We start from the raw sequence: 12,265 nt of genomic DNA on the forward strand, positions 1-12,265 counted from the left end.
ACATCATATGTAAGCTTGTTAGATCTATAAGTATCTATTACAAAGGTACACCTTTACACCTAGCTTTACTATACATTTTACTATTAAGGTATAATCTTTCGGCTTAATTGTGACAACTCTCATCTAGATGAATTTTAAAAATATTTTCTGGATATATTATGCTTAAGATATTTTATTCTAAAACGTATCAAGATAATCTATCTCAATTCTCAAACATCATGCAAACGAAACACGAGAAAAGCCAAAAGATTATATTAATAATAACCAAGTGCAAGAAATGAAGAACGACGCCCAAGTTTCGTTCTCAAAAGCGGAAGACCCTTCCACCCGGGAATCGTTAAAAAGTTAGGCCATAGGATAACATAGGCTTCATCTTGGAACCCAAGATCCCTCCACCTATGTTTCCCAAATTGTTAGTTATCCTAAGCATATTGTTCACAAGCCTAAAAATTAAATTGTTCAACAAACAACCATCACAAACCACAACAAAAACCATCACGAAAACAAGGCTCAATCCTTTTCATCATTACCAAAATTGCCCTGTGGATCTTCACTAGCCACTTTCTCCACCGCCTTCACAACATCATCAGCCTCCTTCTCCACCATGCTCGACCCAGGCTCGTCCAGACTTTGTCCGCTCAACTCAGCCGTTATTTTCTCCCACAATGCCACATCCCAAAAGGGAGTCTCCAACACGACATCCTTCGCTTCCTGATCCATCCTGAGCCTAGACTAGAAGATCGAGATCACGGCTGACTTTTTGGCTCCCTCCGTAACCTCCTGAAGCTTCACCAAATGGTTTGCCTCCATATGAACCATTTCCTTCCTAGCCAATGCAAGCTCATGCTTCACATCCTCGAGCTCCTTGGTCTTCTTCTCCATAGGCTGGTTTTGGAATTACCAATTTTCAGCAGCTCGCAACACGGGTATTTGACTCGAGAAGCTCCTGGCTCATACTGGCGAATCTGGAGTAGAGGTATTCAAGACCCTGTCAAGATAAACGATTTTCAGGATAATTTAACTCCAGAATAATCTGTTCTCGGGATACAATAAATAAAGATGGATACCCGCTGTGTTTTATTCATGGCATCCTGGAAGTCAACATCATGGATAGGAGTGGAGTCGGAATACTGAGTTTTTCTTTTTCTGGAATTCTTGGCGTGGCCACTTTCTGGCCTGGGGAGTGAGCTTGGAGCTCCTTCTTTCTTCACAGCACTGCGGGTAGAGACCATGCTTTCGATATCCTCAAGACCAAATACAGCAGCAGATTTACTTATGGATATACAAGTCAGTATCTCTAAATCTCTAATTCTTATGACTAACATATGGTCGTTTCTTACCTGACATCTCGGATGGAGAATCCTCTGTGTGGGATGAATCGCCTTGGTAGCCGGACTGAAGATAGAAAGTTCTCTTTTCTTCGTCAATGATGTAAAAGGAGTTCACCTTGCTGATGGTCTGGCTGTTTGGAGGAGCAATCTCAAAAAATTTCAAAAATGCAACAAAAACAAGAAATAGAATAGATTAGTATGGAACACTTCAGCATACCCTGCCAGCATAACGTATCCTATATTTTGTGACCTATGATACAGAAGACTTGTGGGATCTAGAAGAGAATCCCTTTTAACAAAGAAGAATTGTTTCTTCCGTTGGTCGTTATTCTGGGTGTTTCTAAGAATAAGGGGTGTTTAGTTAAACTTGGTTTTGAAGAGATATCGAGAAGAACCGTGGCTGCGAAGGTCATAAACATAGGCTAATTCTAAAAGAGTGAAATTAAGAGTATGATCGGAGATCAAGTTTTCAAGAACATATAAAATCCTCCAAACCATGGGCATAGTCTGAACGAAACTCAGACCAGTCTCTTTGAAAAAGTTTGTGGTAAAAGTGGGAAAAGGAAAGCTTAAACCGATTTTGAATGGGAGATAAGGGAAACAAATCCAAGTTTTTGAAATCATATAATATCTAATCGAATGATCGAAGGGTTTAAAAATGGTTTCCGAAGGAAAACAACCTCTGGCTTTTAAGCTTTCTATATCCAAGTCTTTGAAGGTACACACTTCGTTGACAGGATTTTAAGGACGTTTTGCGAAACAAAATCCTCGATGCCGGAAATCTTGATTTTTTTACTCATGGTTATTGAAGATGAAGAACAGAGAAAAGGGAAGAAATTACCTAGATAATGATCGGATAGGTTTTTAAAATAATTATCCGACACAAATAGGATAATGAAGCGATTCTGATAGCTTTCCGGATGACCAACACGTGTAGCCTATCCTTTCAAGCTTCGAATTCAAAATTCAAAAAAATTGACAGCTGTAAAACATTATTTACAACCGTCAATTATGGGGACAATTGTTATGCATTAAATTTTCGGTATCCTAAATTGCGATGTATTCATGATAACTTTAGGATGTAGTATCCTCCAGCACGATTGGTATCCTTAATACATTAATGTACTAACAATTCAATCTCCTTTCTTTAATGATTAACAGGTCATGTAACGTTCAACACGTCTTCCTGAACACTCAGACTACTAACAACCGCCTAAGCAACGTGCTTTATGGGGAATAACGGCTATAATTGATTTAGTCTTTGTTTTCCTATTTTTTAGGAAACTTTGTTAGTTTATCTCTTGTATAAATAGAGCCTATCTCTGGACTAAAACACACACAACACTTGCACTCGATACTTAGCAATATTCAATCATTGTAACACTGTCCAGATTGATAGCTCCAACACTTGTACTCTTTTGATTATTTAATAAATTGGTAGTGATCGTTTTCACCGCCCGAGGTTTTTTACTTGTTATCCTCAGGATAACGAGCTTTTTCCTCGCAACAAATCTTTGTGTCGTTGCATATACATTCATTTCAATAAAGCACCTAACCTCACTTACTAATTTGGTTACGAAATTACACTTGTTGATTTTTACCCAAAATAGGTATGCAATGTATAGATTCTTTTTTCTATTCTCCTTTTTCGGTTCTTATATGTTCTTTTGTGATTGCATTCTTTGGTTTAATCCCCCACAAATCATTTCTAAACGTAAACATGCCTTACATTCCCATATTATTTTAAGTCTTCTCCGTGAAAGCTTCAAGAATTTTGCATCTACTCTCAAACTACTTTTAAAGTTATACACTTTATTTGTTTTATAATTGCTCCTAATTTCTCTATATATTTTATAAATAAGCTACATTATTGTGTTTTATATGTTTTACTTTTGGCATGTGTTTGTATGCTTATAGTTATATATAGTTATATATGTTTATGTGTGTCACTCTGTGTAGATTGTTCAATATTAAATGTTTTTTGTATTGCAATTATTTAATATTTAATGAAACCTTTTTCCAAACTAAATGTAATTAGCGAATATAACATATACACAGAAAGAAAGACAACAAAAGTAGTAATTCTTTAAGCATACTTACAAGTAGTGTTTTTGATATTTGACACCCTTGCCGCTCTTATAAATGGACATGTCCTCTGGACAAGTTGTAATGGCCAGAAAGCATGTTAAGTCTCTTAAAATCTACACATATATTGGCCAAAGCCAACCTTTATTTTATAAAAAAAAACTGTATTAGGTGAAGTTGCATTAGACCTAATGCAACCTTTTTAAAATATTGCATTTGAAAAAATAGTTGCATTGTCTAACAAAAAGGTTGTATTAGGTCTAATGCAACTTCACCTAACGCAGTTTTTTTTGTAAAATAAAGGTTGTTTTACGCCAAATTCTTTTTGTAATTAACTATTAATATTGATATTCCCATGTCACTGGTCAATTAATACAGCTGACATGATAAATAGATAAATGTACCTGTGCATGTTGAAATCTAACACGGGATCTGGCTTCGTCAATCAAGTTGATTGCTTTATCGGGTAGATACCAATCACAACCATATAATTAACTCATCAAACATGTAATATTATAATTTGCATATAGCTTATAAGTTCCTTAAATCCTTCTATATTGATGTGATAGCTCAGTAGCACCTACTACGGCTTCATCAGTTTACCAAAGCTTAGGATGTATTTCATATCTTTCTATAATAAGCCCTCTTTAAATCTGTATAATTCACCCTAATAAAGTATAATAACATACTAATGAATATAATTATAAAAAAAATCCAACATTATTAAAAGTAGAAAATATCAAGTAAACGGCTTTCCTCCAACGAGAGTTTCAAAACGCTTTTAGCTCGAGGCGTAATTGGGATCCCAACAACAACAAGACCACTACCCCTATCGGACTTAAACTTAACTGCCGGCAAAACCTATTTAAGAATAAAATTAATTATCGTAAATACTATTATCTCGAACTATGTAATCATTTCAAGAAAAAAAAAGGTTAAAAGGCCAAGAATTATGTTTGGAGTGTGTTTTTAAACTAATTTTTGGTCCTTAAATTCAGTGTGCAACGTGTAGTAGAAAATCATCTTCATTTCTATATTTACAACCCAAACTCAAATAAATATCATATGCGTATTCCAAATCAAGATCGACATTATTTTCAGATTGCACCCAAAACAAAAATCTTAACAAAAAACCAATAGATCCTTCAACCAGCTTGAATCTACAGCATCCATAGTAACAAATCCACTACCAAACCCTATTTACCGAATCTAATCATACTTCTTTATGCGTTGACAGAAGATACAGTCCAACCTAATAACATAAATCTGTTATGTTTAAAGGAGAAAATTTGTAATTCTGTCAGTTTTTAATAAATAGTTTGGTTTGATTTAGTTTGATTGAGCTGGTTTGTGAAGAGAATGATCTTGAAAAATAGAAATGAGCTGAGGTGGGGTCCATTGGGGCAAGGCACACCGACCCTTAGTCGGTTGTTAGCAATTCTTCAACTGGGATTATGACACCATGTGGCGTTTTTTTTTTCTTTTTAATTACTATTTCGTTTATCAACTTATAATTTGGTGAATAATACATGTGACAGAAACTCTTCACTTTGTTTAAAATAAATAATTTAAAGTAATTTTTTTTATAAATGTTCTGTTAATTTTCAAATACAACAAAAAATAGCAATTATCTACTGTGTGTCTATATATATATATATATTGGATCAGGATTATGTGAGAATTTTGAGAACCATTTTGGATCACAAAAAAACTCAAAAATAAAAAAAAATTATAAAACAAAAAAAAAACACAAAAATAAAAAAAGTAAAAAACCAAAGCTCTTATTTATCATCCCAGTTTCTAAAAAAAAACGTAAAAAAAAATTTCTCGATTTAGCTAAATTATACATATATGTATAATATGTACATATATGTACACACATGTTTTTTTCCTATACACATATGTATAATTTAAGGTAAATGATAATGTACATATGTGTACATTACGTAACTAGAGATTAAATGAAAGTATACATATATGTATAGTTATAATACGAATTAAAAAGAAAAAAAATCAGTTTTCTTATTATACATATATGTATAATAAGTACACACATGTTTTTTCCTATACACATATGTATAATTTAAGTTAAATGATAATGTACATATGTGTACATTACGTAACCAGAGATTAAATGAAAGTATACATATGTGTATAGGTATAACACGAATTAAAAAAAAAATTCGGTTTTTTTTTAATGAAACCGCAATGAAATATAAGAATTTTGGTTTTTTTACATTTTTAAAATTTTCGTTTTTTTTTTGTTTTATAATTTTTTTAAATATGTTTTAGAGACTTTTTTTTGTGGTCCAAAATGGTTCTCAAAGTTTTCAATTTGCCAATGGTTCTCTTAGGATCCTTACCATATATATATATATATATATATATATATATATATATATATATATATATATATATATATATATATATATATATATATATATATATATATATACGGTGGGTTCTAGTGAAAACACATCTTAAAGAGAAAACTTAAAAACTCCTAAAAACTTCTAAAAAACTATTTTTAACTTTTTTTAAAATTTTTTTTTGAAGTTTATTTTTTTCCATTATTCTTATATGTTGTTATTGGTTCAAAAAAAAAAACTTGTCGTTAACCTCGTTGGTATAGTGCGCATGTGTAATAGTGTGCATTCCATATATGCAAAAGTGTTTGTATTGCATCGAATACAACACTGTTGCACATATTTGATACACACTATTGTATATATGCAATATAAGACTAATACCCACATCGAATACACATTAGTACATATGTGTAATACAACATTAACGCACATGTGCATCACATCGACTTTTATTTTATTATTATTTGTTTTCCATATAATATAACACTACTACACATATACAATACACAAATATTGAATATACACTATTAAACTCAAAAATACATAGTAATACACATGTGTAATACAACGGTATCCCACAGTAATACGTATGTGCGTTACAGCGGTTTTTTATTTTATTTTATTTTATTTTTTTTATATTTTTCAAGTGAAATATAAGAAGATATAAGAATAATGGCTAAAACAGAATTTTGAAATTATTTTTTTATTTTTAATTAAAAATAATTCTTTAAAAGTTTTTAGAATTTTTTTAGTTTTCTCTCTAAATGTGAGTTTTATCTTGATCCTCTCCTTATATATATATATATATATATATATATATATATATGGTGGAGTTATAATAAGAAGTGAAGTGTGTCTAAAAAGTGTAAGAAGTAATCTGGTGCGTTAGATTTAGTGATCTGATGATCTAGATGGAAAATGTGTTTTTTAAGCGGTGTGTTATATTTTAATATTTGTTTTATAACACTCTAAGGTCATAATTGTCTAGTGTGTTATATTGTATATGAAAACAAAATTAAATTACAACACCAAAAACACATCTTAATATGTATTACAGTGTGTTTTAAAACACAACACCAAATATTAATCCATATTTAGAACACAACATCAAGAATACCAAGAACAAAAACACACCAATAATTAAAACATAATTAGTATTAATTCTAACTACAAAAAGTATATATTAATGCATGGCATATTAAGCCGGCGACGTTTCATTCACCTCCACCATCACCACCACCGCCGCCGCCTCCGTACACCCCCCCCCCCCCCTCCACTGTTACCACAATTCACCTCCGCCTTCACCACTACCCGCCTCCGCCGACGTACACCCCCACTCCACCGTCACTACCATCCACATCTGCCGTCGATAAACCGCCGTGTTCCGCCATAACAGTCGTGTTCCGCCACCTCTGTACACCATATTCTAGCCGTACACCGCCATGTTCCGTCATATTTCGGCCTTACACCGCCGTGTTCCTGCACCACGCTTTTTCCGGCGGTAAAATCCGACTAAAAAAATCCAACTAAGAACTGTCCAATAATTTCCATGTTCCGCCACCGCCATACACCATATTCCGGCCGTACACCATATTCCCCATACAATATTGAAATGCATACTATTGCAAGAAGACGATTTTAGAGGTACAATATCAACTACAAAGTTCATTATATAAAAAATCGATTATATCTACAGAATGTCAAAAAATTAATACGGCAATTATTGTTTTTAATGTCAAAAAATTTACAGAAAACCAAGAGTGTTTTCTCTTGATTGTTGAATGGAAAATGTAATTGATTTTAAGAATTACTGGGGAGTAATATGGTGTATGGTTTTAATTAATTGATGTATAATATAATCTGTGATTATGATAACCGTTTTAAAAAATAAACAAATCATCGATTGAACACATAAGCAAAAAATATGGGATGTTAGTTAATAGAGATTTTATTCCATAATTAAAATAATTGAATGCTGACCATCTTATCCTTACGTGTTTTATTAAATCCAACGGTCTGGATCTCTTCCTATTCTTCTTATGAAAAAGTGACTTTTTCTTTTAACCTTGCCATATATATATATATATATATATGTATATATATATGTATATGTATATATACATATACTTATATGTACATATACATATATGTATATGTATATGTACATGTACATATATGTATATATGTATATGTACATGTACATATATGTATATGTACATGTACATATATGTATATATGTATATGTACATGTACATATACTATAAGTATATGTATATGTACATATAAGTATATGTATATGTACATATACATATATGTATATATACATACATATATATATATGTATATGTACATATACATATATGTATATATGTATATGTATATATATATAGGTATATGTATATGTACATAAACATATATGTACATGTACATATATATATGTATATGTACATATACATATACTAATACTTATATATACATATACATATATGTATATGTATGTATATATACATATACATATAAGTATATGTATGTACATGTATATATGTATATGTATATATACATATACATATACTTATATGTAAATGTATATATATATGTATATATATTTGCATACATATATGTATAAGTACATATATATACATATACATATACATATATGTATATGTACATATATATACATATACATATATGTATATGTACATATACATATATGTATATGTACATATATATATATGTATATATGTATACATATACATATACGTATATGCATATATGTATACATATACATATATGCATATATGTATACATATACATATACATATACATATACGTATACGTATATGTATATGTATACATATATGCATATATGTATACATATACATATATATATACATATACATATATGTATGTATATATATATGTACATATATATATACATATACGTATATGTATACATATACGTATATGTATACATATATGCATATACATATACGTATACGTATATGCATGTACATTTACATATAAGTATACGTATATGTACATGTACATATATATATATATATGTACATGTACATATATATACATATACTATATGTACATGTACATATACGTATACTTATATGTATATGTATATATACGTATACTTATATGTATATGTACATGTACATATACGTATACGTATATGTACATGTACGTATACGTATATGCGTATACATATACGTATACGTATACGTCTATGTATACATACATATACGTATACGTATACGTATACGTATATGTATACGTATATGTATACGCATATACGTATACGTATATGTACGTATACGTATACGCATATACGTATACGTACGCATATACGTATACGTATATGTACGTATACGTATACGCATATACGTATACGTATACGTACATGTACATATACGTATACGTATACGTATACGTATATGCATACATATACATACATATACGTAAATGTACATATACGTATACGTATACGTATACGTATATGTACACGTATACGTATGCGTATACGTACACGTATACGTATGCGTATACGTATACGTATACGTATATGTACACGTATACGTATGCGTAGACGTACACGTACACGTATGCGTACACGTACACGTACACGTATACGTACACGTACACGTACACGTATACGTACACGTACACGTACACGTACACGTAAACGTATACGTATATGCATACGTATACGTACGTGTACGTACACGTTTACGTACACGTACACGTACACGTATACGTACACGTACACGTATACGTATACGTATATGCATACATATACATACATATACGTAAATGTACATATACGTATACGTATATGTACACGTATACGTATACGTATACGTATACGTATACATATATACATATACGTATACGTATATGCATATATGTATACGTATACGTATACGTATACGTATATGCATATACGTATACGTATATGCATATACGTATACGTATATGCATATACGTATACGTATACGTATACCTATACGTATACGTATACGTATACGTATACGTATATGCATATACGTATACGTATATGCATACATATATGCATATACATATACGTATACGTATATGTACATGTACATATACATATAAGTATACGTATATATACATGAAGTATACGTATATGTACATGTACATATATGTATATGTACATGTATATATATATATATGTACATGTACATATAGTATATGTATATATATGTACATGTACATATATATATATATGTACATGTACATATACATATACATATATACATATACGTATACGTATATGTACATATACGACGTATATGTACATATACGACGTATATGTACATATACGACGTATATGTACATATACGTATATGTATACGTATATGTATACATATACTACATATAGGTATACGTATATGTACATATACATATATGTACATATACGTATACATATACGTATATGTACATATACGTCGTATATGTACATATTCGTATACGTATACGTGTTCGTACACGTTTACGAACACGTGTACGTACACGTGGACGAACACGTGCACGTACACGTGCACGTACACGTGCACGTACACGTGCACGTACACGTGCACGTACACGTGCACGTACACACATTCGTATACGTATACGTACGTATATTCGTATACGTATACGTACGTATATTCGTATACGTATACGTATATGTATACGTACACGTATACGTATACGTATACGTATACCTATGTATATATATATATACATATACGTATATATATATGTATATCATATATATATATACATAGGTATACGTATACGTATACGTATACGTATACGTATACGTATACGTATACGTATACGTACGTATATTCGTATACGTATACGTATACGTATATGTATACACATATGTATATATGTATATGTATATATGTACGTATATGTATATGTATATATGTATACATATACATATACATATACGTATATGTATATATATGTATACATATATGCATATATGTACATATATGTATATATATATGTACATATAAGTATATGTATATGTATGTGTACATATACATATATATATATAGGGGAACCACTTTGAGTTTTAAAAAGTCGAAAGAACTCAACGTAACAATTTTTTTTTAATTTTTTTTACATATACGTAATATATGTAGGTTACATTTACGTAATAAAATTACAGAATTTTTACGCACCGATTCGACTTATTACATAGGTGTAACGAACGTTTAAATTAGTGTAATCAATGTACAACTTTATTCTCTTTCCTACTTTAGTTTTTTAATCACATTTAATTTCAACCAAATAATTTAATCTATTTAATTAAATGTTTGATCAAGAATGAAGTTCTAAAGTTATTAAAACTAAACAAGGTTCTCAAAGTATCCCGCCCCTATATATATATATATATATATATATATATGGGAGATTCAAATGAGAACAATTTTGAGTTTTAAGAACTCGAAAGAACTCAACGTAACAATTTTTATTTAGTTTTTTTTTACACATACGTAATATATTTAGGTTATACATACGTAAAAAAATTACAAATTTTTTACGTACCAAGTGGACTTATTACATATGTGTAACAGAGGTTTAAATTTGTGTAATCACTGTACATCTTTATTTTCTCTATTACTTTAATTTTTTAATCACATTTAATCTCAACCACATAATCTAATCTATTTATTTAAATGTGTTGTCAAGAATGAAGTTCTTAAATTCTTAAAACTTAACAAGGTTCTCAAAATATCCCTCCCATATATATATATATATAAGTTTTTTGGTTGCATTGTGAATGGGAGTGAAAATTTTGAGTTTAATTAGGTTGTGTATGTGAAAAAAGAGAAATTAATGTTTAAATAAATAGTTTGGTGGAGACTAGAAGTAATTTTGTATATGTTTACCTTAATGTTAAATGTTTAAACGGACCAAACCTAATCTATCTTTTACTTTTTTATTTTTGAACGACCCAGGCCCAACTATCTTTACTAATAAGTATCGTTTATGTAATTTAATAAAAAAACTTCATATTTACTAAAATATTAACTTTAATATTACTATATTTTTAACGTGATGGTAACTAACTATAAGTTTAACTTACTTTCATATATTAAATTTTTAGTAATCTTTAATATAAATTCGTAAATTATACAATTCAATGTTATTTATATAATCTCCAAACATCAATTTTCACTTTTTTATATATGCAGCAAAACTATATTTTGTTTTTAAAATCACTAAATATATTTTTGTTTTTTGATATTTAATAATTTAACATGCTGAACTAAACGTGATTTGTCTTTTTTGAAAACTACATTGTTTAAATCAAAATGACTATGTTGTCCCTTCCGATTATGATCATAATGTTGGAGATAATTGCGAAACTCCCTCCAGATGTTATAGCTCAATGCAAGATTGTATTCAAGGAATGATTGTCCTTCATGTCAACACCGTTGTTTCTAACGG

Source organism: Bidens hawaiensis, unplaced genomic scaffold (assembly GCF_021521415.1).
Source record: "Bidens hawaiensis isolate Kalapana, Puna unplaced genomic scaffold, B.hawaiensis_p1.1 tig00080453_1, whole genome shotgun sequence".
NCBI classification, from domain to species: Eukaryota; Viridiplantae; Streptophyta; class Magnoliopsida; order Asterales; family Asteraceae; genus Bidens; species Bidens hawaiensis.